The sequence below is a fragment of the Macaca mulatta genome, chromosome 12, assembly GCF_049350105.2.
Source record: "Macaca mulatta isolate MMU2019108-1 chromosome 12, T2T-MMU8v2.0, whole genome shotgun sequence".
Classification (NCBI taxonomy): Eukaryota; Metazoa; Chordata; class Mammalia; order Primates; family Cercopithecidae; genus Macaca; species Macaca mulatta.
Window position 1 is genome coordinate 69,313,404 of NC_133417.1, and position 18,734 is coordinate 69,332,137.

Sequence of the window (18,734 nt, forward strand, 5' to 3'; positions counted from 1 at the left end):
TCATCTGGTTTTTTCATATTTTATTAGATTATAGGTATCTACAGGGCAAAGATCAAGCCTACTTTTAATATATTCTCTGTATGCCTAGAACAATCATGTGCATCTCTTGAGTTCCTTAGGTTGGTGAACATATATATATAACCTCCATCTTAATTTTGTACATATTTACTTCTTTTCTCTCTCTGTCTTTCATACACACACATGCACACGCATGTGCGCTAAAGAGTCCTTTTCAGTTTATACGCTACCTTTAATTGTTCTGTTCTAATTACATTGGCAAAAATCCCCAATCCCGTTAAAGAGTAGTAAGATAGGAAGCATCTTGCCTTGACTTTGGCAGGTGTACTTCTAGTATCTCCCCACTAAGTAAGATGCTGAGTGTAACTGATTGCATTTTCCAGTAATACTTACAGTACTATCTCCCATCCCAAATTTACCTATGCAGTGTGACCTTGCTACTCTCCCATCAAGGGATGGAGGCTAATTCCCTTCTCCCTGAATCTGGATCAGCCTAAGCAACTCAGTTAAAACCAACAGGACACAACAAAAGTGAAGTTATGTGTGACCTCTGAGACTAGGTCAAAGGAAGCCTTCTGTCTGTTGAAAAGTTAGATCTCCAGATGTTCCTTCTCAGCATGCACCCTCTCACCACTCAGTCAACCATGCTCTGAGAGGCCCAAACCAAACAGAAAGGCCACATATAGGTGTTCTGATCTGCGGTCCCAAGTGAGCTCATTCTATAGGCCATCTCAGCCAAATGCCAACCATATAATGGAAGAAGCCCAAGAAAATTCCAGCGCCCAGCCTTTGAGTCATCCACAGTCATTCAGTCCCCAGATGAGGCCCAGACATCAAGCTGCTGAGACAAGCCATCACCCTGTGCCTGGTCAGAATCCTGGTCCACTCTCTTGGCTCTTTTGAAGAGGGTCAAAACAGAGGATGAAAAAGAGAAAGTCTCAAAGGAGAAGAAAGAAGTCGCAGAAGAGCAAGAAGCCAAAGGGATCAAGGACGAGGTCAAGTTGGCCTGAGCAGACCTCTCCTGATTCATGGCTTCTTGCCAAGTCTCCCACCTTTTTCCCCCAACCCTTCAGATTTTATATTTCCTATTTATTTTATATTTACATAAAAATGTATCAAAAATAAGTATTCCCAGGGACTAAACAGAAGCCAGGGTCCTGAGCCCAGAGCAGCTATGCTGGGTGAGCTCTTCCAGGAGCTGCCTTTCTACCCATCGCTCCCCAGTTCTTAACTTTGAACCATAAAAGGTGCCAAGTCAGGGTGGAAGGAATACTTTTATGCAACCATAAGACAAAATCCTGAAATGCCAAGGGTTTGCTTAGTAGCTTTGGAAACGTGCCCTTATTGAACATTCTAAAAGGGTTGGCTGGGTCTTTAAGGACCCACTGTTCTTCTCAGTCTCCTAAGGTTAACATCACCCATTGTTAGATGGGTTCTGTTTTCTACCTTCCCACTGGCCTCAAGTGAGCCGGGAAATTCACAGTGCCTGCCTCTGTCTTGCCCCAGTTCTGCCGGGGTAGGGTGGTAGTCTAGTTTCCTTTTTGAGATATTATTTTCATTTTTGTGTGACTCTTTGTGATAAAATGGTACATTTCTATACCTTCTTCTAAAAAATCCTCATCTGCACGATCTGTGAGTATAACATAGTTGTTTTACACAGCTAATAGTGATGCTTGTTTTATTAAGTGTTTTTATTAGGAATTGTTACATTTTGTCAAATGACTTTTTAGCATCTGTGGAGATGATTTTTTATTTTTTCTTTAAATCTATTAATATGTTTATATTGATAGATTTATTAATTGATATTACATATAAAACAGCTTTACATTAATTAAATTAATCTTACTTAATCATGATATATCATTAAATATACTATTGGATTTAACTTGCTAGTATTTAAGATGTTTGCATCAATATTTATAGGTGATATTGGTTTTTGGCTTCCTTTTTTGAAATCTTTACCAGATTTAAATACCAGTTATACTTGACTCATATAAAGAATTTGGAAATGTTTCTCCTTCTCTGAGCTCTGGAGCTGTTTAAGTAGCACTGGGATCATCTTGTCTTTGAGGGTTGTACAAATATGTAAGCCTGATGCTTTTCTCTGGGGGATTCATTGATTAATTATCTATTTCCTTTATAAAAAGTATGACCCTAATATTTTCTGTTTCTATTGGGGTCAATTTTGATAAATTATACTTTGCTACAAATTTAGCCATTTTAGCAAGGTTGCCAAATTCATATGCACAGGATTGAGCAGCATTATCTCCCTTTTTAAATACATACTTTGTTCGAATGATGTTTCATGGTCATTTCTTGTATCATATATTTGTCCTTCTTGACTAATTTGCTAGCAATTTACTTCTTTTGCTGATTTTTAAAAGCACTTTAATTGTTCACTTCTACTGGGTTTTTTCCTATTTTCTACTTAATAAATGTTGGGTTTTGTCATCCCATCTGGTTTTTGAAATTTTAACTTCTTGCTGTATTCCCACATTTCTGAGTTGAATATTTCTTTTATTTTCATTTTTATTGACCTAATTATTTAATTCTTCCCACCACTGCTTTAATGGTATTCCAGAGATTCCATTATACAGTGTTTCCATTATCATTATTTTGGGATGTTTTTTGTTTCCATTTTGACCCAAGAATTTAATAAGGAGTTTGATATATTTTACATAGAAGGGCCTCTAAAGACTTTTATGATTAAATGTCTATTTTTACTGCATTTTACTATAGAATGTTGTTCACGTTATTTTTCTTTCATAGAACTGAGCTTTTAAAATGGATTGGTATATAGTCAGATTTGTTGTATAGTTAAGATTTATGTGCAAAGTGAGGCATTTTAGTGAAAAGCCTACTTGGAACCCATAGCCAGAGCACTAAGTAGAGTTAGATGAGGACCTGAGATAATTAAAAGTTGGGCACAAGGTGTTCAATACACAAGGTGCATCTTTGCCAATATTATTTATTTTTATTGTTTCTGAGTCACTTTGTTTCAGATATGTCACATGCATATTACAGAGTTGGGTATTGCTTTGTAAGCCTTTAAAAATCTTTTTCAATACGTGATTGATGTCATTTACATATGTTAATATGACTGATGTATTTGGTCTCAGTTCTTATATATACATGCATACATATATATGTACAATTTACTATATTATATTTATGTGTTTTTCACTATGTTGTTTTTATCTTTTGCATTCTTTTGATAGAAAGATTTTTATTTTATTCTAGTGATTACTTTTGTACTAATACTCTTATATATTATTTTTAGTCCTCCTTTTCCTTAAGCTTTTCTTATGTGATTTCTCAGCTTGAAAAAATAATTTTTGACTCCAAAATACATGGTAAGTTCATGGACTTTTCATAGTTTACACTTTCTCCCATCTCCTCTCATTTTCTTCCTTCCTTCCTTCCTTCCTTCCTTCCTTCCTTCCTTCCTTCCTTTCCTTTCCTTTCCTTTTTTCTTTCTCTTTCTTTCTCTTTCCCTTCCTTCCTTCCTTCCTTCCTTCCTTCCTTCCTTCCTTTCTTCCTTCCTTCCTTCCTTTCTTCTCTCCCTCTCTCTCTTTCCTTCTTTCTTTATTGAGACGGAGTCTTGCTCTGTCACCCAGGCTGGAGTGCAGTGGTGTGATTTCGGCTCACTGCAACTTTCACCTCCCAGATTCAAACGATTCTCCTGCCTCAGCCTCCCAAGTGGCTGGGATCACAGGCACGAGCCACCATGCCCAGCTAATTTTTGGATTTTCGGTAGAGACGGGATTTCCCCATATTAGCCAGACTGGTCTCAAACTCCTGACCTCTAGTGATCCACCCGCCTCGGCCTCCCAAAGTGTCTCATTTTCTTATTTCTACTTTGTCAAGCATATATAGAAATCACATGAACCTTTTCCATATTTATACTCATCCAAATGTTCTGAATGATCACTACCAGTCCATTTGCCAAAAATTTCTCTAGCATCTGAAGGTGTGATGTAATATGCTCCGTAGTGGAATCTTCAAGGAGGGCTTGGGGGTGTGCTGGTTTTGAGCTCTTGCTGTGTTAAACTGCTTTTCTTTAGCTTAATTCTTAGAAGACAACTTGAATGGATATAAAAAGCTTTGTCATTCTATCCTGGATTCTCTTGAAAACAGCACTTCATTACTGTCTTAATTTGTATGTTGATGTCAGTAATTCGGACACCAACTTTAGTTTCCTTTCCTTTTTAAATGGCTTTTTGAAATCTAAAAGTCTGAAGAAATATTTTTGTTTATCTCTAAAGTCCAGCAGTTTTACTAGGATGTATTTCAAAGTAAATTTTTGTCAGTACATGGAAGGCTTTCAGTACTGTATGTAAAATCAAGTCTTCTTTTATTTTAGAAATATTTTTTAGATTGTCATTTAAGTATTAATTCTATTCCAATATTTTGTTTTGGTTCGTCTTGGATTCCAATCATATCAATCTTTATCTCTCTGCTCTTTTTTCATCTTTCTTTATTAATTTTATTCTTTTGCTATTTCTTAATATGTATTTTCTGTATCTTTCACTATTATCAAACATATCTACTTTCCTGTGGGCCCCTTGTAATTAATCTTTATTATGGTATAACTGTCTTTTTCCTCAGTTATTCATTACTACTAGTTCAGTCAGCTTTTATTTTACATAAATCTGATATTCATGGTTTTCACAATTGGTCTAATTCACAGTGGAGCATTTTCTTGCCTCCATTAGCTCTTTATCTTAAAATGCTTTCAAAACCAGGCCTCCAGTTAATACCTCCCCCACTTCTATGATATTGCTCTGTCTCCCAGATGTAGTGTCTTTCCAAGATTGCTCCTCTAGTCCAATACACTTTCCGAGCCTCTTCTCTTAAATTAACATGCCAGTTATCAGGCTTCTTCACAATCTTTTCCCATTGAAAGTTTGACTAGCTTCTTCTAGGTTAAACCCTAGTTGATGTGATTGGAATTGTGTTCCCAATAGGATCATTCCTCACTCTTCATTCTTCTGTTGACACTCTACTAGGTTCTCAAACAGTTTAGAGCTTGATTCTGCTTATTTTGTATGTTTCTGGATATAATATTTTTTCAGTTCTCACTAGGTTAAACTGATTTTCTTTAGCCTAATTCTCTAATTCTTAGTTTTCTAACTTTACGTGAATTGTGGTTTGTAGTCATCTGTCTCCTAGTTATGTCTAGCCATGGTGTCAGGTAATGTCATTTACTCTCATTTATCTGCATGGTTTTTGGAGGCTGCATGGAAAAATTTGACTGTAGGCTTCAGCCATTATTTTAGTGAGACTCATAACATATCACATAATATACATATTTAAATAGAATTTAGTCCATTTAAAAATGCTTTATTGGGAGAATAACTATTTGAATATTAAGTGGTTTACATTTTGATCTATAAAAGGGAGTCAAAAATCTAACATCTTGCAATACTTTGAAAAAAAGTGTGAGCACCAAATTAGGTTAACATAATCACATTTTTCCATAAATCAACCTACAGATTAATAAGTAAAAATGTGTGAAATTTAAAAACAATGACAATATTTTAATTTCATAAAATCCAATAAATCAAAATGATATAGTATTATTATTTAATGGATTATACATAGTTTCTATTGGTACTGAAGGACTGATACTAGACACATAGTAAAAATTTCAGCCACCATGTAGAATATGTGATAATTAGTATATTCACCACCAATCTATTGACTATACACTATATTTTGATAAGGTGTCTAAATATTGAATACATAATATCTAAATAAAGATTACGTTGAAGACCAAACAACACTATTTTTTTTTTCATCTTATCTGAAACATAGGCTAAACAAAGTGATAGGTTGCTGACATTTCCTCATTAGTGTTGTGGAAGACTTGAAACCCAGTTTTCACATCAAGATCTGTCCCTTTCTCCACCCTAACTTTATAAGACAACACACTTTGGCTGCACTCTGCTCTGTCATTTCCAAGCCTCTGCATTTGCAATTCCTCCTTCCTTGGAATTTTCGTTCATTCTTATTTTCCTGATAAGTACTCACCCACACGATTTTTGTTGACATTTTTCTTGATGTGTTACATATCTGATTTCAAAAGCTCTAAGGTACTGCTTCTCTATAAGACTCTTGAGACTAACTGAATTATTATAAAATTTTGATTAATGTAACTTTATACTGCCACCCTCACAAAATGCACTCTCCAAAGAATTATTATTTAGGTGGACTATCATGTGTAAATATAGCATGTAAAGTGTAATTGATATATTTATGCAAACTATATCAGATAGCAGTGTTAAGATCTGTTTAATAATAAATAATTTTCCTTTTCCTATGCAATATTGAAGAAAAATACTCTAATAGAGAAAAAGCCATGATTATATGGATAGCCACGAGTCCATGAGACTTTTAAAAACTTCATAAGCTTGAAGTCTAGTTGGCGTGAGGTCACAGAGATATCATCAGCTGTTTGCTACAAACCTGTAGCTATGGCATCACATTCCACAGTGGCCAACACTAAACATTAATATATGAAGTATTTAAATATTATCCATACGATAGAATAGAAGATATTCTTTAATATGCTGAGAAAGAACCTCACCCATCCCTTGAACTAAGTTTTGCTACCTCCTACAACTCTTCCTTCCTCCACCCCTGTCCTACTCCCACCAAATTACTCAAGGGCCCAGTGTGTTGAGAGGCTTCTCTCAATTTCAGGTTGTTCTTGCTCTGATAGTGTCATAGAGCTAGCATGCATTGCAACCTCCTCACTCAATGTGCATCTCATAGGCACTTCTCTTTGTATTGCTTTCACCATCTGCTCACATGTGGTTCCTTTACTAGAATGGTTCCCAACCAGACCCCAACAATTTTATATCAGGTACTGTATAAACATGGAATAAATAAACATAGAGTAGGGTAGGAACGAATAGACGACACAGACCAAACGTTTCGAAATAGAGATTAGCTACTAGGAGGCTTATGGGCATAATACTGAGCCTGTCAATAAACACTTTAAAATGCTTCAAACCAAGAAGGAGACTAATCATCAATGAATCTGAGATCTTAGTGCAATAATGTAACTCAGGAGACTTTCCTGCTTTCAAACAGGTAAGTACTAGTTTCCCCATCTTACAAATGTGTCCCTGGAACCTCAGAAAAAGTAAGTGAAATGCCCAAAGTCCTACAGTGGCAAAACAGTTGTTTGTCCTCTGTCCTTTTACAATGCTATCACTGCTGCATTGCAATGGCTTATTTTACAGATTTAGTCATATACACATAATCTTTTAATAAATTATAAAATAGTAACATTAATTCTGAATTGTGAGTAATGTGATGGGAAAAAATAAAATATAGAAAATAAAAGTCATTTTATCAAATCATACTAAAGATATACAGATCATACTAATGAAAAAAATCTTAATGTAAGCTTATTATGTACAAAGTGCAAATATTATGTAATAAAATCACTTATAAAGTTCATTAAGGAACAAGTAAGAGATAGATAAGATTCAAAAGTGTGGGCAGAAAGCGAATATTTGAATAAAATATTACTGAGGTATATGATACCTGATGATTGTTTTTTAATTAATGTAGTAAAACTCGGTATTTGAAATATAAAGCATATTAACTCATCATATTAACTCATATTAACATCATATTAACTCATCATCCTGAAAGCCCAAGAAGTTAGGATATTTTTATTTTGAAACATTTGAAGAAAGTCTTCAAAGAAAGCTATCAACAGAGCCAAAAGGTGATTTGAACAACAGTTGGCTAAATTAAGGCATTATGACTCCAAATGTAGTTAGAAAATAACATTTTTATTCTCAATGATTTAAAAGGTACAAGCACAAAGCCTTCTATAATTGGCAATAATTCAATGATAATGTACAATTTCATGGAAAGAAGAATTGTCATTACAGTAAGATTTGCTTTATTGTTTTGGAACTAAATGCTAACAGGCATTATATTTAATGAGTAAAATGTAGTTAACTTATAGATAAATAATATCAAGTCAAAGACTACTATTGTTTTTCATGGGTTTCTTAATGTCAAAACAGACCAGAGAGAATTTTTAAAGTATTATTTTTGAAAACTTTTAAAGACTTTGAATTTTTATTTTATTTATTTCTGAATACCTTACATAATAAAAAATGCAGTTAAATACAAGTTTATTGCAGACATAACAAAATTTAAAGACAGGAAAATCCAGAGGAAAAAAAAATAGTCTATTTCATTCCATATAATGCAACCTCTACCAAATGAAAACAGTGAACTTCGTCTTGTGACTACTACGATCATTTAAATAAGTGATTCTTAGAATTACTGGTTAAAAAAAGAAAAAAAAAAGAACTTACCAAAACAAATGTCTATCTACTGAATATATCCATGAAACCATGCACTGAGGAGTGCTTCTTCTGGGAAAAAAAAAAAAAAAAAAGTACTGCCATACTTAAAAAAAAAAAAGCCATGCTTGTGACTCTCATTTTTAATACTATAGTGGAAACTCATGATTTACAACATAATTAAGAAGTTTATTGTTGACACTATGTGCAAAGCTCACACTTCTTCCATTCAGATTGATGTCACTTAAGCAGGCACTACTGATATATTTTAGTAATCTGCAAGAAAACATTTGAGGTCTACAACTAGATAAAAGCTCACTATAGAAGAAGGAGAAACATGTACTAAAATTAAATAACATTTCAAGCAGAATCCACAAGATGTTCAACTAATACACCATTAAATTCAAAATGACATGGGTGCATCAAACCCTGCAAGGGTTTATGTTATGGTGCTTAAATATCGCCTTGAAGCAATTTTCTATTATCACTTATGTGTACATTTTGAATTTGAGCATGATAGCATTTCCTGAGCTTCCTTTTATACCACCTCAGTGAGATTCCATCCACTCACAAACATTAACTAAGCACTCTGGTAGACCTGTTTCCTATCCTAGAGAAGTTCGCTTGAATGTTGTAAACCTGCAAACTCACCTTTTCTTCAATGTTCTTGTTTAATCTTATAAGCACTCATTTCTATGTATCGCACATTTGGCAAATTTGACCACATATCCTATTATATCTTGTAGTTTTTAAACATAGAAATTGCAACTTGTTTTAGAATATGATAAAGCTCTCTGCAAATCTGAACCAAGGCCTGATATTGTAGCTATGCTGTGAGAATATAAGAGTCATGGATTAGGCTCCCTGAACAGCTGATTGAGCATTGCTAGGCATGATGTGACTTTGTTGTTTAAGTTCTCAGGTAACAGATTTATAGCCAATGATTGAGCTCCTATCTGATACCTCCAGTTCCCACAAAGAAAAAATTACCAGTCTTTGAAGACCAGTTTTCTTCTGGAGAACATCTGACTTTAAGACTTTATTCGGAGTTGTTCTTCGAGGTTTCTATTACCCTAATATTACCAAGGATACTGCCCTCCAAATGCTTTTTCATTTGTATCAGAATCAAAAAGCAAAGTGAGCAGTCTGTAACTAGACCTAGAGTTAGGCAAGAATTCAGAAGACATAAAGCCAGGAGTTCCACATAAAATTCTGTGTCTGAAAAATCACGGTGAATATTGAAGATTATCTAAGACAAACCATTCTGAATTAGACTGTTTCCGAATGATTTCAATTTGTATGTGCTTAGCTAAAGATTTTCGTTAAACTCACGTAAAAGGATAGCTTTATTTAATGGGTGATCAGTTTGAAAACTGTCCTGAGATTTATAATTTAAAACCACTGAGGAGCTACTTTAATGAATATCAAACTGTGTTAAGGGGAAGGTTACTGTGCATAGGTGAGTAGTGATCAGCTCTCTTCAGATTTCCCTGGGAATAAAGAGAAATTATATTTAAAAATATCATAACAGTTTTACAATTAAGAAAAAGCAGCAGACATTTAGCACTGCAACAGTGGTTAAAGCAGATTTAGAAACAGTTTTAGAAGTCTCTAAATAAAGGATATAAATAATATCCCCATAGTGTATTTGAAACATACCACTATCTTGCCTCTATTTTACATTTTATAATTTTGAATGCTCTTTGAAATATTTGATCACCACAAAATTCTTGAGAAGTGAAGTGGCAAATGGGTCTGAATTTGCCTAATGTAGCCCCATTTTTAGCCTATCACGAAGGAGACACCGCCATTTCCTTTTTAGTGTTCCTCAAAGTGTCCCATTCTAGATGAAATTGTATGGATTGATCAAAGATATAAGCCCCCATTTTATGATTGAGGAAATTAAGATGCTCAGCTGGAATTATAACAGTAATAAATAATAGAACTGATATTGAATAGGAATAGCCTCTGATTCTTCAATGTTAAAGGCATGTTCTTCCAAGGAACAGGACTGGACAACTTCTAGGGTGTATTTTAATCATTAAAGGTTTTTCCTAAAAAATGACTACTTATTGATAACAAAGTTTCAAAACTTTTAAATTTTTCTATACATTTGCTAACATGAAAAATGTGTCCATGCCTTAAGAGTCAATTTGATGTAGTTAATTGAAATAGGAGGTGTGGCAGATTAGAAATGACCAAAAGTTTTTTGAGATTCTTTCCATGAAGACATGGCTCTATGAACACTGCTCTTGAATATTCATGGGCTCTTTGACTACCCTGATGAATAGAATATATTGGAAATGCACCTAAAAAGTTTGCAGTCCAGAAAACAAACTACAAAATGGCAGGAGTAAGTTTCTACTTACCAATAATAACATCTATATAAATAAACTAAAATCTCCAATTAAAAGACACAGAGTGACTGAATGGATAAAAAAAAAATGGGACCCATTGATCTATTGCCTATCAGAAACACACTCCACCTATAAAACCATAAATAGGCTGAAAATAAAAGATGGAAAAGATATTACCTGCCAATGGAAACCAAAAAAGAGCAGGAGGAACTACACTATATCAGACAAAATGGATTTCAAGACTAAAACTATAAGAAGAGACTAAGAAAGTCAGTACATAATAATAAAGGGATCAATTCAGCAAGAAGATATAAAAGTTGTAAATATATATGTGCCCAACACTGGAGCACCCAGATATAAAAAGCAAACCTTATTAGAGCTAAAGAGAAAGATAGGACCCAATACAATAATAGCTAGAGACTTAAACACTACACTTGCAGCATTGATTAGATCTTCCTAACAGAAAATCAACAAAGAAGCATCAGATTTAATCTGTACTATAGAAAAAATGGATCTAATATAGAGTAAAACAACATTTTACCCAAAGTCGACAGAATCACATTCTTTTCCTTAAAACATTGGTCATTCTGAAGCATAGATCATATGTTAGGCCAAAAAACAAGTCTTAAAACATTCAAAAATTCAAACAATATTAAGCATCTTCTTTGACCTCAATGGAATAAAACTAGAGATCAGTAACAGGAGGAATTTTGGAAACTATAAAAATACATGAAAATTAAACAATATTCTGAATCATGAGTCTATAAAGAAATTAAGAAGGAAATTGAAAAATATGTTGAAATAAATAATAAAGGAAACACAGCATACCAAAACCTATGGGATACAACAAAAGCAGTACTAACAGGGAATTTTATAGCTATAAGTGCCTACATCAAAAAGGAAGAAAAACTGTAAATAATCTAGTGATGCATTTTAAAGGACTAGAAAAGCAAAAGAAAACCAAACTCAAAATTAGTAGAAGAAAGGAAATGATAACGATCAGAACAGAAATAAATGAATTTGAAATGAAGAAAACAGTACAAAATATAAATGAAACAAAAAGTTGGTTTTCTGAAGAGTTAAACAAAATTGACAAACCTTTGCCAGGCTAAGAAAATGAGATCCAAATAGATAAAATTAGAGATGAAAAGGGAGACATTACAACTGATACTACAGAATTTCAGACTATTAATGGCTAATATGATCAACTATAGTCCAATAAATTGGAAAATCTAGAAGAAATAAACACATTCCTTGACACATACAACCTACCAATATTTAACCAGGAAGAAATGCAAAACTTGAACAGGCCAATAACAAGTAAAATGATTGAAGCTGTAACAAAAAGTCTCCCAGTCAAGAAAAGCCCAGGGCCCAGTGGCTTCATTGCTGAATGCTACCACATGTTTAAAGAACAAATAATACTAATCCTATTCAAAATATTTCAAAAAATAAAGGAGGAGATAATACTTCCAAATTTATTCTATGAGGCCAGTTTAACCCTGATACCAAAACCAGACAAAGACACATCAAAAAAATAAAACTATAGTCCAGTATCTCTCACAAATATTGATGCAAAAACTCTCAACAAAATACTAAGAAACCAAATTCAGCAATACATTTGAAAGATGATTTATCAGGACCAAGTAGGATTTATCTATGGGATGCAAGAATGGTTCAACATATGCAAATCAATCAATGTGATACACCATGTCAACAGAATGAAGGACAAAAAGTATATGATCATATTGATTGATGCTGAAAAGCACTTGATAAAATTCATCATCCCTTCATGATAAATCCTTCAAAAAACTGAAGATAGAAGGAACAAACCTCAACATTCCTATATAGGACTGACTAACAGCTGGTATCCTACTGAATGGGGAAAGATCTGGAAGATCTGGAACACAACAAAGATGCCCACTTTCACCCCTGTTATTTAATATAGTATTGGAATTCCTAGCTAGAGCAATCGAACAAGAGACAGAAATAAAATGCATTTACATTAGAATGGAAGAAGTCAAATTATCCTTGTTTGCAGTTAATATGATTCTATATTTGGAAAAATCTAAAGACTCCACTAAAAATCTTTAAGAACTCAAACAAATTCAGTAAAGTTGCAAGATACAAACACAACATTAAAAAAAAAGTAGTATATCTATATGCCAACAGTGAAAAATCTGAAAAAAAAATTAAAGTAATCCCATTTATAAAAGCCACAAATAAAATTCAATACCGAGAAACTAACTTAACCAAATAAGTGAAAGATCTCTATAATGGAAACTATAAAAACTGATGAAAGAAATTGAACAAGGCACCAAAAATTGGAAAGATATTTCATGTTCATGGATTGGAAGAATCAGGATTGTTAAAATGTTGATACTACCTGATATGGTTTGGCTGTATCTCCACCCAAACCTCATCTTGAACTGCAGTTTCCATTATCCATACGTGTCATGAGAGGGACCCAGTGGGAAGTAATTGAATCATGGGAGCAATCACCCTCATGCTGTTCTCGTGATAGCGAGTGAGTTCTCGCAAGATCTGATGGTTTTGTAAGGGGCTTTCCCCTCGCTTCGCTGGGCACTTCTCCTTGCTGCTGCCACCTGAAGAAGGATGTGTTTACTTTTTCTTCTGCCATGAGTAAGTTTCCTGAAGCCTCCCCAGACATGCTGAACTGTGAATCAATTAAACCTCTTTCCTTATAATTTACCAGTCTCGGGTATGTCCTTATTAGCAGCATGACAATGAACTAATACACTACCCAAAGCAATCTACAGATTCAATATAATCCCTATCAAAATAACAATAACATTCTTCACAGAAATAGGAAACACAATCCTAAAATTTATATGGGACCATAAAAGACCCAGTATAGCCAAAGTTACCCTAAGCAAAAGAACAAAACTGGAGGAATCATAGTACCTGACTTAAAATTATACTGTAGAGCTATAGTAACCAAAACAGCATGGTACTGGCATAAAAACAGATACATAGACCAGTGCAACAGAATATAGAACCCAGAAACAAATTGACACCTACAGTGAACTCATTTTCGACAAAGGTTCCAAGAACATATACTGAGGAAAATACAGTCTCTTCAATAAATGGTGCTGAGAAAATTGAATATTCATATGCAGAAGAATAAAACTAGACCTCTGTATCTTGCTATATACAAAACTCAAAATAGAAAGGATTAAAGTATTAAATCTAAGACCTCAAACTATGAAACGACTACAATAAAACATTAAGGAAAATCCCCAGGACATTGGTCTGGGCAAAGATTTCTTGATCAATACCGCAGAAGCACAGTCAACTAAAGGAAAAATGAACAAATGGGATCACATCCAGTTAAAAAGCTTCTACACAGCAGACCAGGCACGGTGGCTCATGCCTATAATCTCAGCACTTTGGGAGGCCAAGGTGAGCAGATCACTTGAGCTTAGGAGTTAGAGACCAGTCTGGGCAACATGGTAAGACTCTATCTCTACTAAAAATACAAAAAAATTAACCAGGTGTGGTGGTGCACACCAGTGATCCCAGCTACTTGGGAGGCTGAAGTGGGAGGATCACTTGAGCCCACGAGGCAAATGGTGCAGTGAGCTGAAATCATACCACTGTACTTCAACCTCGGTGACAGAGTGAGACCCATCAAAAAAGTGAAGACAATCCACAGAATCAGAGAAAATATTTGCAAACTACCCACCTGACAAGGCATGAATAACCAGAATATGTAAGGAGCTCAGACAACTCTATAAGAAAAAAGCTAATAATCTGATCAAAAAATGGGCAAAAGATTGGAATAGACATTTCTTAAAAGAAGACATGCAGACAAGCTGGCATATGAAAAGGTGCTCAACATCATCATTGATCATCAGACAAATGCAAATCAAAACAACAATGAAATATCATCCCACCAAAGTTAAAATGGCTTATATCCAAAAGGCAAGCAATAATAAATGATGGCCAGAATGTGGAGAAAATGGAACCTTTGTACACTGCTAGTGGGAATGTACATTAGTACAACCACTATGGAGAACAATTTGGAGGCACTTCAAAATGCTAGAAACTGAGCTACCATATGATCCAGCAATCCCACTGCTGGGTATATAGCCAAAAGAAAGGAAATTAGTATATCAAAGGAATATCCACATTCCCATGTCTGTTGAAGCTCTGTTTACAATAGCTAAGATTTAGAAGCAACCTAAGTGTCTATCAACCGATAAATGAGTACATAAAATGTGGTAGATATACAAAATGCTGAACTATTCAGCCATAAAAATAAATGAGATTCAGTCATTTGCAACAACATGGATGGAACTGGAGATCATTACGTTAAGTACAATAAGCCAGGCACAGAAAGACAAACATCACATGTTCTCACTTATCCGTGGGATCTAAAAATCAAAACAAATTAACTTATGGACAGAGAGTAGAAGGATGGTTACCAGAGACTGGAAAGGGTAGTGGAGGGCTGGGAGGTAGGTTGGGATCATTAGTGAATACAAAAAAATAGTTAGAATGAATAAATACAACCTACTATTTGATAGCACATCAGGGTGACTACAATCAATAATAACTTACTTGTACATTCTAAAATAACTTAAAGAGTGTAATTAGATTGTTTGCAACTCAAGGGATATGTGCTTGAGGCAATGGATACCCCATTCTCCATCATGTGCTTATTTCACATTGCATGGTTGTATCAAAACGTCTCCTATACCCCATAATAATCTACACCTACTATGCACCCACAAAAATTAAAAGTAAAACAAATTCTTTTTAAAAATCTCACATGAATCAAGCCATCTAGCCATCCCTGCTTAGGCACCAGTCAAAGGTATGTGAAGTCATCTTGACCCTTCAGACCATCCTTACACCAGCTGAATCCTGCCAAATGGCATCATTCAACATCATGCAGAGCAAAAGCATGGGCTAGCTGAGCCTTGCCCAATTTACTAACTCACAAAATTATGAGATATAATACATTGTGGGGTTTTTTGCTTTAGGCTTTAAGTTCTGGGATAATTTGTTATGTAGCAATAGATAACTGGGACAGAATTTGGCACCTAGATGTGTGGTGTTGTGATAACAAATAATATAAAAGCTATAGTATTGGCTGGTACGAGGTGGAGAGCAGGAACTGCAAGGAACTATCCATGAAACCTTATATGGCCTCAGGGAAGCTATTAGGGCATCAAGAACAATGAGGAAAATGTTATTGGAGGCTGGTGAAAAGGGCTGCTGAGTTATATACAGATAGAACAGTTAGCAAAACTGTTGCCTGAAGCAATATGGAAAATAGAATAGCAACCTAATAATCTCAAAAATCTTGCTAAGGAATCCATAGGCACAGATTCTTCTAGCTCCCTATGACAAAATAAAAGATGGGAGAAACAAACTAAAGAAGAAATCTCTCAGTTTTCTAGCATAATTTGGAGGAAATACTAAGAGCTCAGGACAGTCTTTCCAAGCCAACAAAAGCTGTTAAAAGTAAGAAATAGCCTCATAGAAAAGATCAAATCTAGGTCCTTCTTAGAAAGCGAGGTCTGAGGGTAAAGATGAAGTAAAGGATGAAAGTGTGAAACCTTTTTTTAAGACCTCAGAGAGATGTAAGGTGGTGTTTTATGAACACTTTCAGCTGGACAAAATAACTTCTAAGGATAAAAATCCTTCTTAGGCAAGCCCTGTAGACTCTCTTCTTTAAAAATATTGGGCTTCAGAGAAGCTTGGAGGCATTGTCTTAGCCTCACAGAGTACCCTATGTATAGAAATGCCTATTTTGAAGATGTTTTTGGTTGTGGTGTTATCTACTGGCATGAATTATAAATTAATATACATGAAATCTACAAAGTTTTTTTTTAATTGTATCAGTTGGACAGAAAAATACAGTGATATTACAGAATACAAAAGGCATTTGGGTTCCTAATTTTCTTTAGGCAAAAAAGAAAAAGCTGAGAAACTATTCATCTAGAAACATATGCTGTTTCTTATAGAAAGGAAAGATGAGTTCAATGTCAGAACAAAGTGCTCAGAGGCAGAAGCAAATAGGCACAGAGAATTATTTCCATGGAACAGGACTGAGCTCTAATTTTTTTAATGGCAACATCTGTTTGATTGGATTTCAGAATTGCTATGGACCAGAGATTGCCATATGTCTCCTGCTTTCCCCCTTTTTATACAGGATAGTCTATTGCTGTCATCCTATGCCTATCTCACCATTATATATTGTGTGTGGAGAACAGATAACTTATCTTTTGTTCACAAGTTAACATCAAGAGAAAGTATAAATGAAGGAGCCTAATATACAACATAACTTGTTTTAAAGGAATGAGATCTTAGACTTCATGATAATATTACAATAAGATAAGAGTTTGTGGGATTTGGAGGAAGTGAGTGTATTTTCCATGTGGAAGAAATATAAGCAATTTATGCCTCAAAGCAAACCATGATGGATTAAAAATACTTGGGTACAAATTTAAAAACTGTAACAAGGCATGTATGTAGAAAACAAAACACTTTTAGTTTGTATCATAGAAGTATCCTTGATACGCATATATACAAAGAAATGTGTCAAAGAAGGTCTAAAAAATGGAAAGATATTCCATGTTCAGAGATTAGAAGACTCAATATTGTTAAGATGTCATTCTTCAAAACTTGATCTGTAGGGTCATCAAAATCCCCATAATAATCCAAGGAAGATGTTTTGTAGATATCAACAAACTGACTTTTAATTTAATATGTAAAGACAAAAGACCCAGAATAGCCAATAAAATACTGAAGCAAAAAAAATGACACTTACCAATTTCAATATTTACTGTAAAGCAAAGTAATCAATACAACATGGTATTGGCAAAATTATAAACATAGAGCAATATAACAGAATATAGAACATACAAGTAGATCCCCCAAGTATAGTCAATTGATTTTTTATAAAGTCTCAACAACAGTTCAATAAAGAAATGATAGACTTTCCAACATATTATACTGAAAGAATTAGACATCCATATGCAAAAAAATGAATTCAGATACAGACCTTACACTAAAGCTAATTCAAAATGGATTTTACAGCTAAATGTAAAGTTAGGGACAAACAATCAAAAAACCTACAAGAAGAAAGCATAGGAGAAAAAGTTATGTGACCTTTAGTTTTGTGATAAGTTCATAGCCACTATACCAAAATCATGACCCATGAAAGAAAAATATTGATAAATTAGACTTAATTAAATGAAAATCTTCTACTTTACAGAGACAGTGTTAAGAGGAATATAAAGCAAGCCATGGCTGGGAGAAAATATTTGTAAAATACTTATCTAATAAAGGAATCGTATCCAAAATATTAAAGAACCCATACAACTCAACAATAAGAACACAACCCAATTAAAAATGAGCAAGAGATCTGGACAGATACTTGCCAAAGGAGATATACAGATGGCACAGAAGGTTATGAAAAGATGCTCAACATGATTTCCCATTAGGAAAATGCAAATTAAAACAACCATGAGATATCACTGTATACCTTGTAGAATGACTAACCTCCAATGGTCTGAAAATAGCAATTGATATTTAGGGTACAGACCTACAGGCACTCTTATTCATTGTTGACGGGGAGACAAAGTGGCACAGCCACTTTGGAAGACAGAGTGGCAGTTTCTGACAAAGTTAACCATAGTTTTATCACATGTTCCAGCAATCACGCCCCAAGGTATTTACCCAACTAATTTGAAAACTTACATTCACACAAAAATATGCATGTAAACATTTGTAGCAAGTTTATTTACAATTATCCAATTGGAAGCAACCAATAGGGGACCTTCAATAAGGGAATGGATAAACAATTTTTAGATATCCATACAATGGAATACTATTGCTAGCATTCGAATGTTTGTGTCCACACAAAAGTCATATGTTGAAATCCTAACCCCAAGGTGATGGTATTAGAAAATGGGGCCTTTGGAAGGTAATTAGGTCATGAAAATGAAGCTCTTAAGAATGGGACTGATGCACTTATAAAAGAGGTCTG